This window comes from Thamnophis elegans, chromosome 6 (genome assembly GCF_009769535.1).
Source record: "Thamnophis elegans isolate rThaEle1 chromosome 6, rThaEle1.pri, whole genome shotgun sequence".
In the NCBI taxonomy this organism is placed as follows: Eukaryota; Metazoa; Chordata; class Lepidosauria; order Squamata; family Colubridae; genus Thamnophis; species Thamnophis elegans.
The window spans coordinates 86170540-86195625 of NC_045546.1; positions in this window are offsets into that span (position 1 = coordinate 86170540).

The following is a 25086-nucleotide window of genomic DNA, read 5'->3' on the forward strand; positions in this document are numbered from 1 at the left end:
TATCCTAAACCTTATCCTAAGCATTTCTCCATGTGTTGGAGTAGCTACCTGAGAATTTAGATTGACTCCAATCTATCTGGACATACCTTTAACAATCTTTGGACCATTACGTTATTATCTACTTTTAATGTCAATACTTTTTAATGATATTTTAATGTTAGTATTTTTCAATATAGTGTAAAAACCAACGTGTATTGCTGGTCTTTGACCGTAATAAAGATTTTACTTACTAGATTGACTCCAAGCCTACAATTTCTTATAAATCCTGTGAAGTTTGCAAAATTTTTGTTCTTCTTTTCATGGAAGGGATGCAGATTCCTTTCACACACACCAACATACTGACACCCACACTTCTGTCTAGCAAGAAACATGTTAGTCGGCCTGCTTCACAAATACAGTTATCAAGTTTTATATCAGGATGATTTGAAGTGGAACGAAATTTAAACTCAAGGGCAAGAGATTCACGAAAGTTTCATTGAGGGCCTGAGGCTCAACCGCTGCCTGAATGATGCTTTTGTCGTGTGGGGCTCACCGATGTTGCATTCCTAGCATGTCCACATTTCCTTGCTGGTCCATTGATTTCAGGATTAAATGTGAATTCATTCAGTCAGTAGAGATAATAATGTTTGGCGAATCCAACCAACCTTTCGGTGACAATCTGACTCCACCCAGAGTAGGCAGTAATTAAAAGCAGATGACTTTTGTGAATTTGAAGCCCTGGAAGAAATGAACTGGAGAACATTCATCCACATGGAGGGATATTGGTGGTGGTGGTGACAATGGCAATGATTGATGGTTATTATATTTTAGAAGATTAAATGTAACCTCCTGCACTAAGGTCTTGATCTATAGTATTTATTTTAAAAAACTATTCATATTAAGAGTTTTGTTTCCTATCATGTTTAAACTGCAATCAAGAAGGTTGTCAAATATGAAAAGGAAACAGTTTTACAAGAATATCAAGCAGCATTTGAAATAACACTGAAAAGTGCCAATATACTGTGCCCTACATCCTGGTTTCTTTTTAAAAAAATCTTGGATGGGGAAAAAAGCTCGCCACTAAATACCAGGACTTTCACTAACACTACAACGTACTTACTGGATGAAAAGTAATAATGATAAAATCTCCAGATTACCTTGTGATATGAATGTCAGGTAAGACATCTGAGCCGAGGTGGTGCAGTGGTTAAATGCAGCACTGCCGGCTACTTCATCTGACTGCAGTTCGGCTGTTCAAATCTCACCGGCTCAGGGTTGACTCAGCCTTCCATCCTTCCTAGGTGGGTAAAACGAGGACCCAGATTGTTGGGGGCAATATGCTGACTCTGTAAAACTGCTTAGAGAGGGCTGAAAGCCCTATGAAGCGGTATATAAGTCTAACTGCTATTGCTATTGCTATTGCTATTGCTATTGCTATCTGCATAGTTGAGTTAATCCCTATCTAAGTTTTTTTAAAATTCTTCCACTGCCTATTGGCTCCATCTATAATACACATAAGTTATATTAGTGACTATTTATTTATTTATTTATTTATTTATTTTCAAATTGATAAATACGTAGACAGACAGTGCACAGTGATACTGAGTGGCTTATTATTCCTGAGTAAGAGGATGGAGCAACTAATTGTATGGAGAGTTTTTCTAGAAAGTCTCTTGTGACGGAAAGAACTTCCCGTTTCTGTGCTTCTAAAAACTATAGAAGAGATATCCATAGCAATAGTCCTATGAGTTGGGGTTGGGAGAAGAGGATTATGTTTGATTACGACACTTGCTGTTGCTTTGGAAACAAAGCTTGCGTATCTCCATTAAGGGCATCTTCCACACGTTCTCCATATATGAAATTAGGGGAATTGACATTTCAACTAAAAAAAATAAAATTGGATTGTGATTTTATTCTGTCAGATTTCTTTAAATCAAACCCAGAATGGGGGCTGCCAAGTTTGGCTCTTCTTTTATCTCTGTTGACCAAACATACCAAATTCCAAATAAAGGATATTATACTATATTTAGGAAGAGGTTTAGAGGTTTTTTAGAGGTTTTATTTGCATTTGTAGGCCGCCCTTTTCCCTGAGGGGACTCAGGGCGGCTCACAGAAAACCAGGGAAAGGGGAATACAACATTGAGACAACAACACATAATAAAATAATGAGCAACATGCATACAACATTCGGGCGGGGTAGAAATCCTTATCCCCAGGCCTGACGGGCGAGCCAGTTCTTCAAGGCAGTGCGGAAGGCCTGGACGGTGGAGAGGGTACGAATCTCCACGGGGAGCTCGTTCCAAAGGGTCGGGGCTACTGCTGAGAAGGCCCTCCTCCTTGTGGTTGCCAGCCGACACTGGCTGGCCAATGGAATGCGGAGGAGGCCTAATCTATGGGATCTTATAGGTCGTAGGGAGGTAATTGGCAGAAGGCGGTCTCTCAAGTATCCAGATCCACTGCCATGTAGGGCTTTATGGGTGATCAATAGCACCTTGAAGCGCATCCGGAGACCGACAGGTAGCCAGCGCAACTCGCGGAGGATAGGTGTAATGCGGGTGAATCGGGGTGCACCCGCAATCACTCGCGCGGCTGCGTTCTGTACTAGCTGAAGTCGCCGGATGCTCCTCAAGGGCAGCCCCATGTAGAGCACGTTGCAGTATTCCAGCCTAGAGGTCACAAGGGCCCGAGTGACTGTTGTGAGGGCCTCCCGGTTCAGGTAGGGTCGCAACTGGCGCACCAGGCGTACCTGGGTGAATGCCCCCCTGGTCACAGCCGCTATATGATGGTCGAATGACAGCTGTGGATCCAGGAGGACTCCCAAGTTGCGGACCCTCTCTGAGGGGTGTAAAATTTGACCCCCCAGCCTGAGTGTTGGATTATTGGCCAAATCTTTGGGAGGAAAACACAACAGCCGCTCGGTCTTTTCCAGGTTGAGCACAAGCTTGTTAATCCTCATCCAGTCCATGACGGCTTCAAGCCCCCGGTCCATCACGTCAACCGCTTCATTGATTTGGCACGGGGCGGACAGATACAATTGAGTATCGTCCGCATATTGATGGTATCTGATCCCGTGCCTACGGATGATCTCTCCCAGCGGTTTCATGTAGATGTTAAATAGTAGGGGGGATAAGACCGAACCCTGCGGCACCCCATATTTTAGGGGCCTTGGGGACGATCTCTGCCCTCCCACTAACACCGACTGCGACCTGTCCGAGAGGTAGGAGGAGAACCACCGTAACACGGTGCCCCCCACTCCCACCTCCCGCAGTCGTCGCAGAAGGATACCATGGTCGATGGTATCGAAAGCCGCTGAGAGGTCAAGGAGGACCAGGATGGAGGGATGTCCTTCATCTCTGGCTCTCCAAAGAGCCAGGGAGCCAAAGAGCCAAAGGAATGAGCAGTGTGGTGGCCTAATAATGAAGATGCTCGTGTCAGGGTTCCAAGTAACACCCCTAATGGAAGGAAACTCGGAGGCTTGGGTTTCCTCAAAGTTCAACTTTATTAGAGTTGTCATATTAGCACATCTGGGAAAACCCAAATCTGAGAGCTTCTAGGTTTTCCCCACCCAGTTGAAAGTTCAAGACCCTGCTCCACACCCACATGTCCATAGCTCAGTCCAATTAAACACCATCACAACTGGAGATGTCTTCCAGACACTGCCATGTAGGTTTAGGGGCAAGTCATCCTTGACTCTCTGAGAAAGGAATATTGTTATGGCTAAACATCCACCAGGCTCCATACAATCCCCCACTTCCCAGTTTCCCACAGTTTCAGTTATGGAAGGTCTGAAGGCTTAATTCAAAATATGACTGCCAGGTCTGACAGCTCACCTCCTACTCAGAAACTTGAGAGTTCAATCTCTGGATAGTAGCAGGTGTTTCTCTCCCAGGACATAAAGAAAAATATATATATTTGCCACTTGATGTGGTGTTGTGGTCCAACAGGAGCCATTGGAGCTGCCACCAGACTCCGACAGCGAGGGGCCCTATGAGTTGGCTCTGGAGGATGTGGAGGACCCTGGACAGGGTTCCAACTCTGAGCAGCGTGCAGAGAGGCTGGTTGGCCACCAGAAGGCGCCTGAGCCTTGGGCCAGTGGGGAGGAGACAAGGGAGTGTGATCCAGACGTCATTGGAGCAGTGGGGAGGAGACAAGGGAGTTGTTCTTGGATGCACAACACCAGAGAGCTAATAGGCGTAAGGAACAGTTATGCAGTTACAGGAGATAATAGCACTCTGCTGGTGGTAATTAGGTTCCTCTCAAGACAATAAAAGGAATGATTGTGCACACGCCCTTTCAGGAGTCAACGTATTCACTAAAGTTGGAGAACTTTTGGGGCTAGCTTGGCAGGCTGGATTGCTGCCAAGGGCCTCTCTATGTATCAATAAATCCTGGAAGTATTTTTCTCTCGGTGTGCTTTGGTGTAGGACGAGGGGGGTCAGAACAGTGTGGCATCAAAAAGGTCATCTGGCTAGCAAACACTTAACTCCATCCTGTCTCTCTGACTCCATCCTGAATTAAGAGATTACAGGATTGTAAAATAAATGGAGTATACCAATATTTAGGAATAACAATAAAGCAAGTTCCTCACATTGCTGTCTTGCTAGCCTATTAAATTTCAGTAACAAACTGTAGTGAAAAATACTGATCTTGAACTTACAGAAATGGATTGCAAGGTTAAAAAAAATGAAGAGCAACTGGCAGGATTCTGAAGGGGAGGACAACCATAAGCCATTGCAAATGTTCCAACGTCTAATTGGGAGATATACTTGCATCCCCAAAGGTGCCCTTTATATGGCATATATTGATTTTAAACTTGTCTTTAATTCAAATCTAGTGTCTAAACTCTGGGATGAATTGGGAGGCTCTGCAACTGACATCAGCTTTTAGCACTAATGAGAATCCTCCATCAGAAAATCTCCATTCGAGTAAGGTACAGCAATAGCTCCAACATCAAAATAAATTAAACAAGTCTCTTTTGTTTTGTTTAGCCCTGACACTGTTTAAACCTTGCATTAACTTTTCAATCAAGTGACTTACCACTCAGAACTTTCTCTCAACTAAAATTGCAATGTGACAATCAACTATAGGCCACAAATAAATACAGGCCACTGCTAAATATCTAAAATATTTTTTTTTTTAAAAAACAAGCATGGGCTGGCCATTGCAAAAGAAAAAAAATCCTTTAAAATATCCTTGGCTCATTCATGGAGTTGAAAATAATCAGGGTCTGAAAGTTGTATATCCCTCACAATTATTTTCCATTTTTTTGTCTGACGAAGTATGTGTTAAATTCATAAACCAAAGTGCCTAGCACAGTCTTTCTTTAAATATGGATGCAAACTGTGCCCCTTCAATCTTTGCATCACAAAGTTGAATGAAAGTATTTAAAAAGCTGTGGTGGTGCAGTGGTTAGAACGCTGTATTGTAGGCTAATTCTGCTGACTTCCAGCAGTTCGATCCTGACTGGCTCAAGGTTGACTTCAACCTTCCATCTTCTGAGGTCGATAAATTGAGGACCCAGATTGTTGGGGGCAATATGCTGACATTTCAAACTGCTCAGAGAATGCTATAAAGCACTATGAAGCAGTATATAAGTCTAAGTGCTATTGCTATTGCTAAAGAGAAATATGTCACAATATAATTAAGCATATTTTGCTGTTTTGCTAAAATCTCAGCTTATTGTAGTTTCATCTGGGTTTTTATCCTGGCCTCCCCCTACACACACACACACACACACACACACACACCAGTGTACCCATATTCTTCCATCAGGCTTAGAGTTTTCTTAGTCAAAAGGTCTAATACGAATTCTGCATGGTATAACTTAGGTTATATCCTGACTTATAGCTTTGGGAATAAATTCTGTCAAAATTGTTAAGGACAATCGTTCAGGTTGCTAATTGTATTACCGTGATTATTTTCTGATCCGAAGCTCAACTCATGGAAAAAAAAAAGGTGATGTGAGGATTTGGATCATATTTTTTTTAAAATTATTGGTTAAAAGGTCTTATCAATCTCTTTGGAATATTTTGAACGCAAAGCTTCAATGTAATGGCTTTTGTCCAGGGATATATTGGCATTAGGGCTAAAAAAGTGAAGGGCTGTTATTAAGCAAATAATAAGATATGTGGAATACCAATTGTCAGTTGTTTTAACCTGGAGAGAATTAAGTGTTCCCCGAAGACAGCTGAAGATGCTTGCATTTAACAATCCTCAATTACAGAACAGCCTTTACTTGGCAAGGTGTTGTGATAACAATTCTATATAGTTTGAAAAATACAGGAATATTCTGAATTCTAAGAGAGGTCATCTTTAGAGATTTTTTCTCTCTGTTTTTAATATATCATGCTCATTTTATTGTCCTGATTTTAGGGTCCTTTCAGTATGATCATAAGTTGAAATCTACTTTTTTGCTTCCCAGTTTGTGTGTGTATATAGGTATTATTTATAAGCCACTCATATTTCAGTTGCTGTAGACACGATTCAATATCAAACACAATACAAAAAATGATGCAGTAAAAAGCAATAAAATTATAAAATGTTAGGTGATCTATAGGATTAGAAAACTCGTAAACAGAAAATACCATATATCTATATCATATCTCTATATCACTATATCATCTATCTATCTTTCTAGATTTAGTTTGTGATATATACATTTTAAAATTTAATGAAATTGCATTTTACTGAAAATGCAACTACAATAAACAAATGAATAGAAACTAAAAAGAAAACAGAAGGTGCAGAGAAAATAGAAAAAAAAATAGAAAAGAAAAAAATAAGACTACAGGAAAGAAAAATAAAATAAATATATAAAAATGAGTTCTTCCTTTCTCACAATAATTATAAACAATTTTAGTAACTTATTGTCATTGCTTAAAATAAAACAAATGATCTCTTCTTCACATTTTTCTAATCCAGTGGTTCCCAAACTTTTTCAGTCCACTGCCCCGCTTGGTGCTACAAACTGATTCTCAGTGCCCCCCACCCAGTGGTGGAATTATTATTTTTTAACTACGGGTTCTGTGGGCGTGGCTTGGTGGGCGTGGCTGGGGGTCATGTGACTGGGTGGTTTGCACGACGGAAGGAAGATAGTAACAGTAAAATTCAAAACTGTAATAATTAATTGCACATTTATTCAAAATCCAATTTAAAAACATTTCTAGTTAATGTTAATTCAACAAAATTGTTGAACATGATCCAGTGATACCAGCTTTTCAAAGTCTGATAGTCATTTATCAAGAACCTTAGTAACTAGTAACTTAGTAAACTCATTAAAATTTAGTAACTACTTAACTGTTCAGTAAATTCTGTGTAATGCAAAATTTGCTTTAGTCATCAGCACCGGTTTTACTCAACCTATCTTCAGTTCTGCCATTTCTTTTCTGGAAGTCCCTGTTTGTTATACATATATTTAAAATTAGTTTGTATTAATTTATATTAGGTAGAGCTGTGATGGCAAAATGGTGGGAATACAGTATTGCAGGCTAATTTTGCTGACTGCCAGCAGTTTGAGTCTCACCAGCTCAAGGTTGACTTAGCCTTCCATCCTTCTGAGGTTGATAGACTTCTTGCTGTGTTGCTGAGAATGTATTTTAAAGAAAAAAATAATACAATTGCATTGATGATTCACTGATCTATGGAGCATCCATGGCAAAAACCAAAATCTAATGGAAGTTAAAAGTAAAACTCATTTCCCCCCCACTATTCTAGACTGTTGTTGGCTCAGCCTGCCATCCTTCCAAGGTCAGTAAAATGAGAATCCAGATTGTTGGGAGAAATACACTGATTCTGTAAACTGCTTAGAGAGAGAGAGCTGTAAAGCACAGTGAAGTGTTATATAAGTCTAAATGCTATTGCATTTGTCATGTATCTAAATGAATCATATTCTAGTACTTATTCTGGGTACTTGAGAGACCACCTGCTGCCAATTACCTCCAACAGACCTATTAGATCCCACAGAGTAGGCCTCCTCCGAATTCCATCTACCGGCCAATGCCGATTGGCTACCACCCGGAGGAGGGCCTTCTCTGTGGCTGCTCCGGCCCTCTGGAACGAGCTCCCCATGGAGATTCGGACCCTCACCACCCTTCAGGCTTTCCGCAAAGCCCTTAAAACTTGGCTGTTCCGACAGGCCTGGGGCTGAAGAGTTTCTGTCCCCGCTCGAATTGTGTGGTTGTTGATTGTTTTTAAATTGTTGTTGTTGTTTGTCTGTTGTTTTCCTCCTGTTTGTATCCCCCCCTTACTTTGGTTTGTGAGCCGCCCTGAGTCCCTCTGGGAATAGGGCGGCATAGAAATGTGATAAATCAATCAATCAATCAATCAATCAATCAATCTAGTCACTGATAAAAATGATTTGATTTGATTTGATTTTGAAGCCCAGTTTACCACAAACATAACTGTCAGTCAAGTTTAAAACAATATCTTGCAAATCAGTGGTGATTCTGCATGAATTGACATGAACCATTGCTACTAGCATGAAGCAAAATGTATTTCTTCTCTGCTTTAAGGATCTATTTCTTCTATGATTTAAAGAATACAATATGATTATATATTAATTACATCAATAATGAGTTCTTGTGTTGAAAACTTGAGTATGCCCTAGTGGTACCTAACAGCCTGAATGTATTATATTGTGTTACAAAACACTGACAGATGCCCTCTGCTTACAAATTTATATTTTACTTGATCCATAGAATAAAATGAATTGTTGCTATATCACCAATTGTCAAATGTATTGAGTTAATGAGGTAAAACCTTAGAAGCTGCTTCAAGAACCTGGGCAGCAGATGTTGAATATCTTCATCAATAGCCTGAGGATTTGTTTGAGATTGTGCTGGAATTAATGGAATGATATTTTAATTGACAAACGTATTGCATTCTTTTTAAGGTTTATGTCAAGCATATTTTAAGTCCTACAAAACTTTCTAAAAGATATGGGAAAGTATGCATACATTCTTCTCAAATTGTATTTAAACTGAACCCAGCTGTTAGCTGCACGGGTGTTTGTTGATACATCCAAAAATAAAGGACAACTGTAACAATAAAAAAAAAATATCACCTTCTGATTATAATAGAATTGATTGTTGGCAATGGAAGGCAAGAGAAACATTAAAAATGAGCTCACAGTTTTGTTTTTGGTTTCTGGTTCTTTCTTATAGGAGAAAACAATTGTTCTCACAGTTTGTAAAATAAAATAGACTAATGGACCCATTGTGAGTTAAACTAAGGCACTGTCTTGCAAGATTTCTTTATTCCTTCAATTATTTTCCTTTAAAAATCATCACAATGCATGCAGAAATAATGTAATACTAATGCTCTTTGTCCACTGAGGCGGCATGTTGATGGATTTTAGGTTTATTTCATAAATATGTTGAATTGTTTCACAATTTTAGGAGATAATTTTATAATATTGCCTGCATTCTGCCTGAACATATATTATGGTTTATTTGAATGAGGGGGGAAAAAAATGATGCACCTCATCCTATTTATCAGGCCAAAACATTTAGACTGGAGTACAAAATTAAAATGCTAACATTCTGAGAACAAATAGAAAAACTTCGGGAACCGCAGAGTCATTTTTTAAAATAAATTGCGTCTATAACTTTATGGTTGTGTGGTTAATTCTTTACAGCGTGTAGTGGTAGTTTCCGTGTACTCTCAGTCTTACGGGTTGTTCCCTCTCTGTGGTACTATAAGCTTCTGAAAAATATAATAGAGAACAATAAAACAAGAAAAGGCTCCCTGTGGCCTATTATGTTTTCCTTTTACATATAACCTAATCTTATATTCCTGGTTTGACATTCATAACTAGGACACAACATCCTAAGAGGAAAAGAGAAATTTCTTTATTTTCTTTTGGTTTTTCCCCTCCAGATGCCACTTGCCTTGACAATTGCATCTGAGAATTTGTGAATGAAATTATTGTTTGGTTTGAAAGAGTTAAAGCTATAGATGTTTTGCAAATAAGTATATATTCATGGGTTTTTCAAGATTGATTGAGATACATTTTAGCCCCCCCCTCCCCTCTTCTACACATTACAAGGCATGTTGTTTATTTCAATGAACCTAACTTCTATTTGTCCAATTTCTTGCTGTCTCTGATTTCCTTTTGTAATCCATTCTATTCATCCATGTATTCCCTTGTTATTTTTCTGCTCATTTACATTTTACCTTGTTTTCTCCACACTTCTGGTTTATTTATTTTTTTCTCCTCCCTCCTCCAAACCACACTTCTTGTTGCTTATCTTGATGTCTTATTTTGTGTTACAAATTGTTGTCTTGCAATGTTATGCTTCTAGATTTTAACACAATGTGTTTCTTCCTCTTGCTAAGAGGGATTATCCAAGGTGGCGCAGTGGTTAAATGCAGCACTGCAGGCTACTGCTAGATCAGCAGTTCGGCTGTTCAAATCTCACCGGCTCAGGGTTGACTCAGCCTTCCATCCTTCCGAGGTGGGTAAAATGAGGACCCAGATTGTTGGGGGCAATATGCTGACTCTCTGTAAACCGCTTAGAGAGGCCTGAAAGGCCTATGAAGCGGTATATAAGTCTACTGCTATTGCTATTGCTATCCACACATCAGTAGGCTGGCCTGCATAATGGTTATGAATGTATATAGCAATAGCAGTTAGACTTATATACCGCTTCATAGGGCTTTCTAAGCGGTTAACAGAGTCAGCATATCACCCCCACAGTCTGGGTCCTCATTTCACCCACTTCGGGAGGATGGAAGGCTGAGTCAACCTTGAGCCGGTGAGATTTGAACCGCCGAACTGCAGCTGAAGTGGCTGCAGTACTGCACTCTAACCGCTGCGCCATCTCAGCTCTATCTAGAGCTTTCGGAACTCTACAGCATGGTTGGTGGGTGTGTTGAAATCACTCAGTTGCCAAGTCCCATCAGTTGGGACCAGTTGAAGACGGGGGAAGAAAAAGTGAAAATGAGGGTCACGTGGCCACTTGCTCCGTGCTGTTCTAAAAGCAACAACAGGCCTGAGCCGAGAAGGGTATCCCCTTACTCACCCAGGCAAAAGATTATTCCTCCCTCTCCTCTTTGTAAAGTTCAGGTAGATCCTCTTTCCTTCTATTAGACAGGCGAGAGGCGAGAGTGAACTTCAGCACTTTTTTATTTCAAGGAAAAAGGGAATGCGTTCTGCCGGCTGGGCTGCCAGCGCTCGCCTTTAAAAGAGCTCCTGCAGGCCAGCCAGCCAATGACAGCAATTCAAGTTTCCCGCAGCTTGGGCGGCCAATCCACAGTCAGCATGCAAATCAATGATGTAAGAGCTAGGTGGCACAGTGGTTAGAGTGCAGCACTGCAGGCTACTTCAGCTGACTGCTAGTTCTGCAGTTCGGCGGTTCAAATCTCACCGGCTCAGGGTTGACTCAGCCTTCCATCCTTCCGAGGTGGGTGAAATGATGACCCAGACTGTGGGGGCGATATGCTGACTCTGTAAACCACTTAGTGAGGGCTGAAAGCCCTATGAAGTGGTATATAAGTCTAACTGCTATTGCTATGTCCGTACATAACACCTTCCCCTCTCCTTTTCAAACTACAGCTGCATTGAGCACAACCTCAAGTGCTTCATTCAGCAAGGGGTCTATCCTTAAATCTGGTTAAAAGTCTATGGAGATTTCTAAATGGCAGCAAGGTGGGTTTTTTTTAACAGCTCTTTGTTGCCCTCCAATTAAGAGTATTTGGATTCTATTTGCAGGTCATCTGGATTTCTGCACCCCAGATATTGGTATTCCTCTCTTCTCATTCAACTCAAGCAGGAAAAAGTAGAAAGAAAAGATAACCGGGCCAGCTGTGATCAAGAGAAACAGCTGTCAGGATCCCTTCCATGATGCTGCTATCAAGATTTAACTTTAACTTTTAATAGATTTATATGCCGCCCAATCCCGTAGGACATGTTAGCTGGCTGAGGAATGCACATGAAGGAAGAATTGGAAACAGTGACATAATATATTTCTCCCTTCCAATCAGTCTTCTGCTATGATTCCTCTGAGGGCTTATGCTTGGTCCCCCCTATTTCAGATGAACAAATCAAGGTGGCAATGAGGAGATAATGGAAAGTAACTTTTTTGATTCCAATTACAGGCATCTAAGTTTTGGTGTTAATATAGTTTGTGTTCTTGGTTTAGATCTATTTTTTCTTCCAAGATTTTTTTTTTTTTTTTTTGTTAAAAGTATGAAGCAAGGAGTGAGGTGGCTGAATACTGAGTCTCCTGCCTTTAATATATTTATGGCACTGGTAGAAAATAGCATTTACACAAATGCAGAAGGAAAAATATTTAAAAACCATTTTATAATAATAATAAAATATGTAAAGTAATGTATTTTTGTCCATTCTCATTTGAGTTTATGGAAAATAACCTATTTTTTTTTAATTTATCCACAAAGGAGGATAAATGTTTGATCACATTGTTATGAATTTGGTTTGGGATTTTGATATTCTCCCAAGCTGGCCAATTACATTATTTTAGATAGCCAAAGGATGTGCATGTATACTGTCCAATATCTTATTGTCAGTGATCTGTCTAAGATTGATCTCTAGAGCTGGGTAGGAAACAAAAGAGACTCAGAACATTAATAATGATGAGCAGATGGATATTTCAATGTCACTCATATCAGAGGAAAGGACAATTTAGAGTTCTGTTCTTTCATTCTGGAAAATAGAGGTCCAAGTGGTTCTCTGAAATCCTGCCTTTATTAATTTATCAGGAAATAATTGCTAGAGCTTTGACTTATTCAGCTTCCAAGATTCTATATAGTAATCTCTTACCCTTTTGACATTTAATCTAAGTAATAAGATTCATACAATCTTTCTTTCTGGATTTGATTTAGTAAATAGTCTGTACTGTACAATTTACTTCTACTTTTTTGATTCAATCAAAGATTTTAGAAGGATAGACAGGGACTATCATTGTGGTAGTTTTTTATATTGGTGGGAATATTTTTCCTGCCACCTTGCAAAATGCAAAAACAGCATTGCCTGCTTCCTTATGAAAACTCTACTAAATATACCACCAAAATGAATTACAGCAACACATTATAACAGTCCAAGACTCAGGTAGAAAAAAAATGTTTTTCACTAGAGAACCAAGAGAAGCAATTGTTTGGAAACTGAAACAATATACATGAAACACTAGTTAAAATTATATGGTACAATAAAAAATATTCAAAAATAATGACAGTATTCTGAATTCCATTCAGCTGATCTGCAAGAGTATATTTTTAAAAGTTTGAGTGTGTATAGAAAGTAACTGCTTCTCTGTTTGTCCATGATAAGTTTGTTCCTACCTTGTGACAAATTGTACTCAATGGGGAACTAAAATATAAGGTGAAATTGAGAATAACAATCAAATTATAAAAAAGGCAAGCAAATTATATAAATAAAATCAGTTAAACTGGAAAACACAGTAATCAGTGAAACCCATTTCAACATAGTTATAGTTAGAGTGGATAAAATAGGCCATTTTATAAAATCAAAGCATGGTTTCAACTAAAAGATATTTTTAGCAAAATAAGTTTTACCTATTTATTATTCTTACATAGCCCTCCATATCATAAATATGATTCTGGTTGGCTAGGTAAAACATTCTTTTTAAAAAGAACATAAACAGCAGTATAAGAATGTAAAACAATAAAAATGATATATCAGCATATAAAATAATCATAAAAATTCATAAAGTTTACATCGACCAATAGCATAGAGTACAACAGAGGTGGTATTCAGCAGGTTCTGGCCAGTTCTGGAGAACTGATAGCAGAAATTTTGAGTAGTTCGGGGAACTGGAAAATACCACCTCTTACTTGCCCCACCCCCATCTATTTTCTGCCTCCCTAGTCATAGCTGATCTGGAGGAAATGGAGATTTTACAGTATCCTTCCTCTGGAGTGGGGAGGGAACGGAGATTTTACAATGTCCTTTCCCTGCCACACCTGTCAAGCCACACCCACCAAGCTACACCCACCAAGCCACACCCACCAAGCCACACCTACCAAGCCATACCTACCAAGCCACACCTACCAAGCCATGCTATGCCCACCAAGACACACCCACAGAACCGGTAGTAAAAAAAAAATTGAATCCCACCACTGGAGTATAGCTATCATGTCAGCCTCATTACATTCTTGGGACCATCTGTCCATTGGCAAAACCTTCTTTCTGAGTGTTGCGAAAAGCCCAAAGATTGTAGCCAACTTAATATCTCATGGGATGATGTTCCAGACAAAGTTCTATAGAAGAAAAGACTCTCTTCTTCCTTGTCTGTTGGGAGTCAGAGAATGCCCTCCTTCTGGATGAGATGGAGTGGGTCGATGTGATGGGTGAAAAGCAGTCCCTGAAATGATTCAGTCCCAGTTAATATCATGTCCTTGAATGAGCTCGTGGAACAGAGATGTAAAGTGTGATGAATTTGGAGTGCATGTAACTATCTGCCCAACCATTATTTGTACCAGCTAAAGTTTCCAGATAATCTTCAAGGACAGCCCCATGTACAGTGTATTACAGAAGTCCATACGGGAGGTGACTAAGTAATGCCTGATTGGAAGCAATGCTCCCAGTTAAGGAGCAGGCGCAAATAAACCAGAACAGAAGTTGCGCAAAGACCCTCCTGGCAATAGTTGCCACTTGTACTTCAAACATGGGCCATGGAGTTCAGGGAAGCCTTATTAGGGGATAATCTGGCATTAAGTATCAGTTAACAAGGTTCTTTGGGGCAGAATTGCCCCATAAATAAGACTCCCCCCAAAAAAAACCAATGCTATGCAAATATTCTACCAACCTAACAAGGTATGGAATAGGATTCCTTGCTTATGTCAACGTTAAGAATGGGTGGATTCCTCTATTTCTAACCCTTGTCTTCACTAAAAGAAATGTTCTGTTTTCCATTAATTTTCTTGCTTAAACATGTGGTCTACAATCTAGATTATTTTCTCCTTCTAAAACAATAAAATATATTTTATATTACAGTTACATTTGTTTTATATCAAAATATATACTTTGTTTGCATACAGGCTGCTATTTTGAGCCAATTTCTTTCCATATTTGAAGAAGGATGATATCCAATGGATGGCTGCGCAAAAATATGTACATTATTCATTAGGAAGAGATCACGTTGATGCCTGTCAGAAAGTACAAATATTGAATCCCAAGGAAAGGTCTAAGCAGTGCAAACTGAAATGTTGCTAAAAGGATTGTGATGACTCCTGTGCTATTTACTACTTTGTCAAGTGAGTGTTTCATGCTAACCTTTATTTAATTTCATTTTGTCATTATACCCACTTTTCCAGTTTAGAATATGAAGAAGATCATTTACAAAACGTATTATGGATGCTAATGAAGATAACAAGAAATGGGTAAAGAATGCAATATTTATCTACTTTCAAATTTCATTTTATTGTAGGACAAAAACCCAACACATTTGCATCTAACTATATGATATTTGTACATTATATGTGCAGGATGTATTTGTGGGTTTCTTAATTCATTATGTTCTGTTTCAAGCTGAGATCTCTCTACTTTCGTGACTATGTCGCCAGCATTTATCAGACAAGGCCAGCAATTTCTGCCTGTGCCTTTCCAAATCTTGATTACTTTTGTAATCCCTTTCTCGGTCTCATAGAAAATGTCATTTCTTCCTTATTATTTTTAATGGCTCGGTTGTTTTAATTTCCAGTATATAATTTACAGAAAAATGGTCTAGCTCCTTTCCTTTAGGGAAAGTCAAGTATTCCATAAGGGCAGGGCATGTGACTGTGTCATATAAATGGGACAACCTTTAAAAAGCAAATTCAAACAACTGGGAAATACATAAAACAAACTGATCTCAGATCATTCCAAAACGCATTAATTCTTTAGCAGAAAGCTATAATAAAGTTACTAATATGGATTTATGAAGGTTTTGTTTTTAATGTGTTCAGTCTCTAATCATTTTCTGAAAGGTAAAAATAAACTAAGAATCACTTTGGTGAAGTAATTTGTTGGCTTCAGTATAGAGCAGAGGTGTCAAATTCACAGCCCACAGGCCAATGTGTCACATTCTGGCCAAGCCCACCCCTGGTTTAGCAAAGGGGGGGGGATGTTCTGACACATCATGTTGAATTCAACACCTCTGGGCTATCAGGTTTGGTGATACCAGGTTAGAAAACAGCAAATAATGGGCATTCTTCAAACTGTAATCCTTACTATTACCTTATATACCCCTAAACTGGAGATGAAACAACAAATTGGAAAAAGTGCTGGAATGCAGATGGAGAAAAATGAATAATGTGTTTAACTGAATACAAGTTAACAGTATGGTATTTTATGAAGCTGATCATCTGATAGTCATCAGGACCTTTTAAAGATTCTGAGTAGCCTTGGGGCAGAATGTTCATTTGAATTGTGCTGGCCACAGCTTTCTTGTCACTTTATCAACATTTTCTCCAATATGTTTCATCCACTGTGGTCAATGGCCCAGAAAATTGACATGTGTTGAAAAATCCTAATTTGGATTCTGGTTTAACCGATAAGCTATAAGACCTAATTGAAATACAGAACATAACTTGGATACTCATTTCCATTTGTAGGGAAGGAAGGAAGGGAGGAAGGGAGGGAGGAAGAGAAGGAGGTTAATTTGTTCATTTATTATTTTATTGGATTTCTAAAAGAATCGGGCATACCGAACAAATTAAAATCACAATATAACAATAAATGACTGTTTATTGACTAGAGTATACACAAATTATAATATTTATAACATCCTGATGGGTTTACAAGGTCCACTGCCTGGACTTGCTGGACAATAGCAATAGCAATAGCAGTAGACTTATATACCGCTTCATAGGCCTTTCAGGCCTCTCTAAGCGGTTTACAGAGAGTCAGCATATTGCCCCCAACAATCTGGGTCCTCATTTTACCCACCTCGGAAGGATGGAAGGCTGAGTCAACCCTGAGCCGGTGAGATTTGAACCGCTGAACTGCTGATTTAGCAGTAGCCTGCAGTGCTGCATTTAACCACTGCGCCACCTTGACAAACAGGTTCATGGAATAAAGGATGATAAAAAAGGAGTCTAAAACGTTAATCCATCATGATAGTCTCATTACGGCAGAGGTGGGTTCCTACCAGTTTGCACCTATTCGGTAGAACCGGTTCATCAAATCTACCGGACCGGTTAGAAGAGGTTCCACCAGTGGACCCGGAAAGCAGGCCACACCTACAGAAGAGGTTCCGAAATTTTTTGAAACCCACCACTGCTAAAGGGTTAGGAGTGCAAGGACCTTGTAACTTGACAGCTTTAAGACTTGCATGCTTCAATGCCAGAGTTCCTGAGCCAACGTGACTGGAGGAGGAATTCTGGGAGTTGAAGTCCACAAGTCTTAAAGCTGTCAGGTTTGAAGACCCCTAGTTTTTTTTTCTAAAGGTGCAAGGATCTTGTAACTTGACAGCTTTAAGACTTGCATGCTTCAATGCCAGAGTTTCTGAATAGCTACTTGGACCAACCTAAGTACTAATTCATAATTTCATATCCAGTCACATGGGCGGGAAGCCACTCCCATCTGGTCACATGGGTGGCAAAGCCACTCCCACAAAGGAGGCCAGACCCACAGAGTAGGTTCAAACAATTTTTGAAACCCACCACTGCATTACGGTTAATTTACAGGTGTGATTATTTGCAAAAAATGTAGACCTTTGAAAAGATGCTTTTATTTCCAGCCATATTTTGGATCCTGGCCTTCTTGCGAAAGAGATGTCCTAAATGGCACAGCACGTAGGAATCTAAAACATTTTTGTATAGAACCAGTTATGTAATTGACCAAAGACTAGTCAAATTTTCCTTCTGCCACAGGGACAAGCCCGATGTGCATAGAAGTTTAACAAACACATGTTTTTAACATGGATGAATAGCCTGTGGTATTTTTGTCAACTATATCGGATAGAAGATAAACCCCTTTTCTTGCCCTACCTAACTGCTTTGAGCAAATGCATTGCAGCTCAGCTGTGACAGAAGGAAAGCTACTGAAGGGAAAATCCAGTAAGGGCAGGATACATGGTTTTTGGAAACTAACCTAAATGGTAAATAATACAGTTCACATTGTAGAAAAGTTGGGTTATCCTCATGCAGATTGAGCAAGAAAGCTCATTTATACCTGACTAATCATTTCCGAACCAACGTGAATTGTGATAAATCATTTTCCTTGAAGTTATTCCTTAAATATTTTTGTAATTTTTCTGACCTTTTGCATTCCTTTCTTTGTGAAACCACAGGTGAAACCACAGGTGAGCAGCTTCAGAGCTGTATTGAAAACTTAAATGACACTCTCTCTAATTCTTTGGACTTACCCTGGGGCATATCTGTAAAAGGTTGGACACCTCCACTAAATATGCCAATGGAAATCAAAAACAAAATGGAGATCACCTTGTCAGGCGTGGGGCTGACATCTCTACAATGGACGGGGGGGGGGGCATGGTTTTTATAACCAGGATCCCATTTGGAAATCATTTCAAACTCAAAACAGGATGCCCCCTTCCAATCATGCAGCATTAACTTACATAAATAACCTAGGCATTTTGCTGTGACACAGTATTTTGCAAACACAAATTGTACATTCAATCATCTTGTCAGCTAAAGTAAAGAAAAACATATTTAATGGAGCCCAGAGTCTCAGGGACAGAAATAGATGCCCTTGCTAACCAATGCTGCCAGCTATGAGAATGTCTGTATAGAGTTTTAAGTGCAAAACTCATTTTTAAGTCTAGCTTTCTCAAGTATTATATGCTGTGCAACTCTCAGCAGTAAGCATCTCATATAACTCTCATCTAGCTCTTCATATCCTATGATAACATTTTCAGTGCACTTTTCCATTTATTATGGCCAAGTGTTCGAAAGCCATAATCAGACTGTAACTCTGCTGAGCTCAGTATCGTTCATGGGACTAGCAGGAATTAATCAGAAATGTATTCGTTTTTCTCTGAAGGTGTTAGGATCATTCCCGTGATTATCTGCATGCCAAATATGTGTCTTGCCACTGAGTTATGGCCATTCTGCCTTGGAATCTAAAGCATGTTTACCAAAAGAGGCATCAACTTTAATAAAGATTGTTCCAACCCTCGCAATAGTCCAGTCTAAGAATAAGTATGAATAATGTTACAAGAATATATGAATCACACATTAAAAAAAAACCTGAAGAAAACAATAGACAATATCTTCTGTTATTTGATCACAAACAATATAAAGCTGCATGAAGACAACATTGACAAACTGCAATAAATAGGGTCAGTTAGAGAAGATTGACATTGCAAATTGGGATTGTATTACCTCAAGAAAGGAGGTGAAATTTTTATTGTACTTTCTATATACAAATGCCACGCATCTCATAAAGTAATATCTCGGTGAGATGGCTGCAGTAAACTAATATCTCTGATTGTCTTGTTGAGGATATTTTGTCGGGGAAAACATTTAGAAATGAGCTCATCAGCTAAATAAAACAAAGACAAAGGAAACAAACAGAAACTGTTGAGTTAAAGACCACAAATCTTTCGCTTCATCTCCACATTTCAGAAATGAATATGAGACTTATAGATCAATCGTATACCCAGAATTGGTTCTGACTGTGTTCAGAGGGATTTCTTCCATATTAAAAAAAAATGGACCTAGGATTGTAATTGGAAAATACGTTAAGACATCTGAAGGATAGTGCTGTGGTCAAGGGATATATGCTTACATTCTGATCATTTTTTATTATGAGAACAAAGTGTGTAAGCTCCTGAGTAAATGAGAACTATTCATCTGAAGGGAGCTCTGTTGACTAAGCAATCTGCTATAATGTGACACCCACATTCTGTTCTATTAATTTCCATCTGATTATTAATTTGTTTGCTTAGAACATCCAGAAGGGTTCCAGGCTTGGATAGTTCCTGTCAGCAGAAAAAGCAATAGAAGTAAATGATTGCAAAAAAACAAGACTTTGAGGATGTGGGCAGGTGAACTGAGAATAAGTAATATTATGGAATAAATGCTTGTTTTATGCAGGATTGGAAAGGTAAGAGGAATTGCATGCAGTTTCAACCCTGTGGACCCCATGGCAAGTGAGAACTAAAATGATGATAAGCACTAACTTTGACCGGGGAGCTTCCTTAAATATCTGGATTTCAGATTACCCGTGGCACAGTGGTTAAATGCAGCACTGCAGGCTACTTCAGCTGACTGCAGTTCTGCAGTTCGGCTGTTCAAATCTCACCGGCTCAGGGTTGACTCAGCCTTCCATCCTTCCGAGGTGGGTGAAATGAGGACCCGGATTGTTGTTGGGGGCAAGAGGCTGACTCTGTAAAGCTGCTTAGAGAGGGCTGAAAGCCCTATGAAGCGGCATATAAGCCTAACTGCTATTGCTAATTAATTCTAGCCACTCTTTATGTGTTGTTTTCTAAATGAATCCTCCAATCTTAACCCAACAACTTATAAAAAAAAATATCATTTTCTTATTCTGCTTCTGGAGGAGAAAGGCTGAGGCTGTAATATTAATAAAAATATACCATAGAGGGGAAAAAAAAACATCTTAAGTATCTAATGAAAATAAAAAGGCAGAGAGTGTAACCATCTTGATAAGGAAGATTTCTGCAGCACAGAGACATTACTGAACGCATAGACTGTTACATCATGTTAGCTAATTCTGTCAAGCCAGGAATTTGTTTATTAGCAGTAACATGGTAGGAGGAAAATATAGGATTTCAATTAATAAATTATTAAAGCCAAGTGTCCAAACAACAGCACACATCTTGCATTATTAACAATCATATTTAATTCATCACAGTTGTTCTTTTTTTAGAATTATGTTGATTTTTATTCTACTGGTTAGGCAATTTATAGAAGAATGCTGTCACAATCACATCTATGTCATGATCATCTTCACCTGGTTGCTAAAGAAAAAATGAAAAGCTCTGCCATTGACAGAAGGTGGGTGGGAGAGAAGACTTTCTGCTCGCTTGGATGACAACACTGAGCATCTGAAATGAAGGAAGGTGTGGGGTTCTTGAACCTATGATTACTTCAGACATTCGGCATGCAGAATTTCCAAACATCATGATCCTTAACACCCACGTTAGAAACAAATTCCACAAACACAATGAAAATAGCAACCCGTGTTTCCCAACCAACACTATTACTTTGATATCTTCGGATTATAGCAAATAGCAATAGCACTTAGACTTATATACACTGCTCCATGGTGCTTTCTAAGCAGTTTGCAGAGTCAGCATATTGCCCCCAACAACCTGGGTCCTCATTTTACCGACCTTGGACAGATGGAAGGCTGAGTCAAACTTGAGCTGATCAGGATCGAACTCCAGGCAGTGATCAGTGACTTAACCTGCAATCCTGTATTCTAACTGTTGGGCCACCGTACACCATATACCTTTAGTAATTCTAAATCACATATTTATGATCCACAAATCCACATCAATCACCAGGTATATATGGTGGAGATCAGAGAGAAGCCTTATTTTTCAAGAGAAAGGTCAGACCCTTACTATTGTGAGCTGAACAAGGGAGAAAGGTCAGCTTATAAACATGTTTAAAATAAAATAAAATAAAATAAATAAAATAAATAAAATAAATAAAATAAATAAAATAAATAAAATAAATAAAATAAATAAAATAAATTAAATAAATTAAATAAATAAAATAAAAAATAAAATAAATAAAAAAATAATAAAATAAATAATAAAATAAATAATAAAATAAATAAATAAAAAATAAAAAAATAAAAAAATGAAATGAAATGAAATGAAATGAAATGAAATAATGAAATAATAAAATAATAATAAAATAAAATAAAATAAAATAAAATAATAAAATAATAAAATAATAAAATAATAAAATAATAAAATAAAATAAAATAAAATAAAATAAAATAAAATAATAAAATAAAATAAAATAAAATAAAATAAAATAAAATAATAAAATAAAATAAAATAAAATAAAATAAAATAAAATAAAATAAAATAAAATAATAAAATAAAATAAAATAAAATAAAATAATAAAATAAAAAAATAAAATAAAATAAAATAAATAATAAAATAAAAAAATAAAATAAAATAAAATAAAATAAAATAAAATAATAAAATAAAATAAAATAAAATAAAATAAAATAAAATAAAATAAAATAAAATAAAATAAAATAAAATAAAATAATAAAATAAAATAAAATAAAATAAAATAAAATAAAACAATAGTTTCACATTGTACATTTCTTTGATTTACATTTCTTTGCTTAAAATCAACTGTCAGAAAAATAGTGAAGCCTATAAAGTTTCATGTTAGTTTAGAAATAAATTCTGCTTCTTAGTTGGTAGGTGGTATTTCCTATGTCCAACAAAGGAAAACTCATTTGCTCTTTCTTGGCCTGAGGGAATCGAGTCTGCAAAATCATCCTACAGAGCAAGTCATTTGCCTTGCTCCCTTTTGAAGTCCAAAGTGATAATTGTCCAGCTGATTGTTTTTTTTTAAGATACTTATTTCTTTCCCTGTACTGTATAGCCAGGAAGTCAGAGTGTCATTCCACCTTGGATCCAAGATAATTGCTCAGGTTTGACCATCACTGTTAGCCACTGGAGAGGAGCAAACACTCATTTTCCTCCTCACAAGCCACAGTTGCCTAAAAACTAATCCGTCTCCTTTTCAATTCTATGAACTGATCATGGAAAAAAGCAACAAATTGTACCTGAGGTCCTCTGCGGGTGCCTCGGGAGGATGAAGACTTGGAGAATCACAAAATCTCACTACTATAAATCCCTCCCAAAGACAAATTGAACGACTACCCACGATCAACAGCTGAGAACAGATTGGGTCTGTGAAGTAGGTACAGAATTTTATTTGATTGCTTCAAGGATAAATGATATTTTTTTTCCTTAGAAGGGGCAGCATCAGTGAAGGTGACAAATGCAAGCAAGACCATCCTTGTAATCCTAGAAAGGGTGGGGGAATGCCTCTAACCCTCTCTGCTTTTTCTTGTCCTTTTATCTGCACAATGATAGCTGAATTTAATCTTACTTCATAAATTTATTTCCTACTTTTAAGATCTGAAGGGTCTCGTAACAATTAAAAATGGAAAATGAAACAATAACAAAGTGCCAAATATAAGAAAGAAAAGGAAGGGAAGAAAGAAAGAAAGAAAGAAAGAAAGGAAGGAAGGAAGGAAGGAAGGAAGGAAGGAAGGAAGGAAAGAAGGAGAAAAAGAAAGGAGAGAGAGGGAGGGAGGGAGAGGGAGGGAGAGGGAGGGAGGGAGGGAGGGAGGGAGAGAGAGAGAGAGAGAGAGAGAGAGAGAGAGAGACGAAAAACTTCCTATACTGACCTTAACTACTAACTCCCCCCAAATGCAGCTCAGTGCAAACAAGAGAGTGTAGCGAGTGGCAAAATATCAAGAATGATTGTATATATCTTACAATTGTAAACTTAATTCAAAAACATATTTTCTTCTTCTCATTTCCCCTTGTGTACATGAAATTTGTTCCATAATGAAAAATGTATGTAGAACCCTATCCTTATGTGCTATAAATATTTCTGCACCTAGAATATAGCTATATTGGTTCCCCCCCCCCCGAAACTCCCTATTCCTGATATTTTTGTTTTGTTTTCGTAACTACTTTCAGGTTGATTTGTTTTATCATTTATCTTCTGACTATGCTGTCAGCAGGGAAAATGGAAACGAGTGAGTTTTAAGGGGAAAACATTATGGGAATGTGTTAAAAACAGAGCTTAAGGAGATACGAGGTGTACAGTTTTTAATTCTTTCCTCTAGGCCAGTGGTCCCCAACCCCCGGTCCGCGGACCGGTGCCGGGCCATGGAGTACCTGGCACCGGGCCGCGCAGCGGTCGGGGGCCATGATCGCTGCAGCGGCCGGGGGCCTAAGGGAAAGTCGCTAGGCCTACGGGACAACGTCGTCCAATCAGTAAGTAAAGTGGGATGAAGGAGGGGTGTCGGTTCAGTTCCCTTCCAGTTGCGCGAGGAAGCTTCGGTAGGCGGGCGGATGGGATGGATAAGCCAACCGAAGAAGGACAAGGGCAGGGGTAGCCAATGGACGTTAGCTTTTGGGGCGGGAGCTGTATTCTGGCTGGTCGGCGAGGGAGGGGAGGTAAGCTAAAGGGGCATGAATTAAGGCCGGGCGTTCGGTTGCTGAGCAGCGCACGCAAATTGGTGGCTGGGGTGGCCGGGCGCGTGCCTGGGACGGTGTGCGGAGCGGGGCCACCGGACTGAGCCTCTCTCAGAGGCGGTTGGTGGGCGTGTGCCGTCGCGAGGTTTCGCTGCGAGGAATGTGAGAAGCCCAGGTGGTTGTTTCCTTCCCCCCTCTTCCCCGCGAGCTCTCGCCGGCGCCGGGCTTTCCCCTCGCTCGTCTGCGGCCGCCGTTTTTGTCTCCCGCAGAGGCTGTTCCCCGAACCACCACCACCACCACCAACCCGGCCTCCCCTGTCAGCGCCCCGCGTCATGTCGTGATCTCCGGGCGGACGTGTGAGACCAGGGAGGTGGCGGTGACGGCTGCTGCTGCTGCTGCCGCCAATGGGGCTGCTCCGGATTATGAAAGTCGTGGTTGTGTGTGTGTGAATGCGATTTTCGCTGGCAGAGCACTCGGGCCACAACACGAGTGATGTCACCACAGGGTCAAACACAATCCTGATACGGTCCTCAATGATATCGAGTTTGACACCCCTGCTTTAGATCCTGATAAGTGTTTTAATAGACATAAAAAAGATGAAGAAAGACTAACCTCTATGTTATTTTTATGGAAGGCCTGCCTGAAAGTTATAATGGTAGATTGTCCACAGATTTAAGCAGGCGAACACCCTGAGAACAGGGGCATATCAGAGAATGCAGACTTGAGAATAACCTGTCAGGACACGGTAGGACTTCCTCTAGCTACCTTAGAAAGTGCCTTCCTTGTTACAGACCTAGGCAGTGTATTAACAATTTATCCCAAAAGCGCAAAAGCTCCTGGGCCGTGCGCAAAGGCTCCAGGGAAGAGACACCCCCCACCCCTGCGCGCGCTCAGCGGGCCACGGTAAAATTATCAAAGGCTGACTGGTCCGCGGCGATAAAAAGGTTGGGGACCACTGCTCTAGGCTATATTATG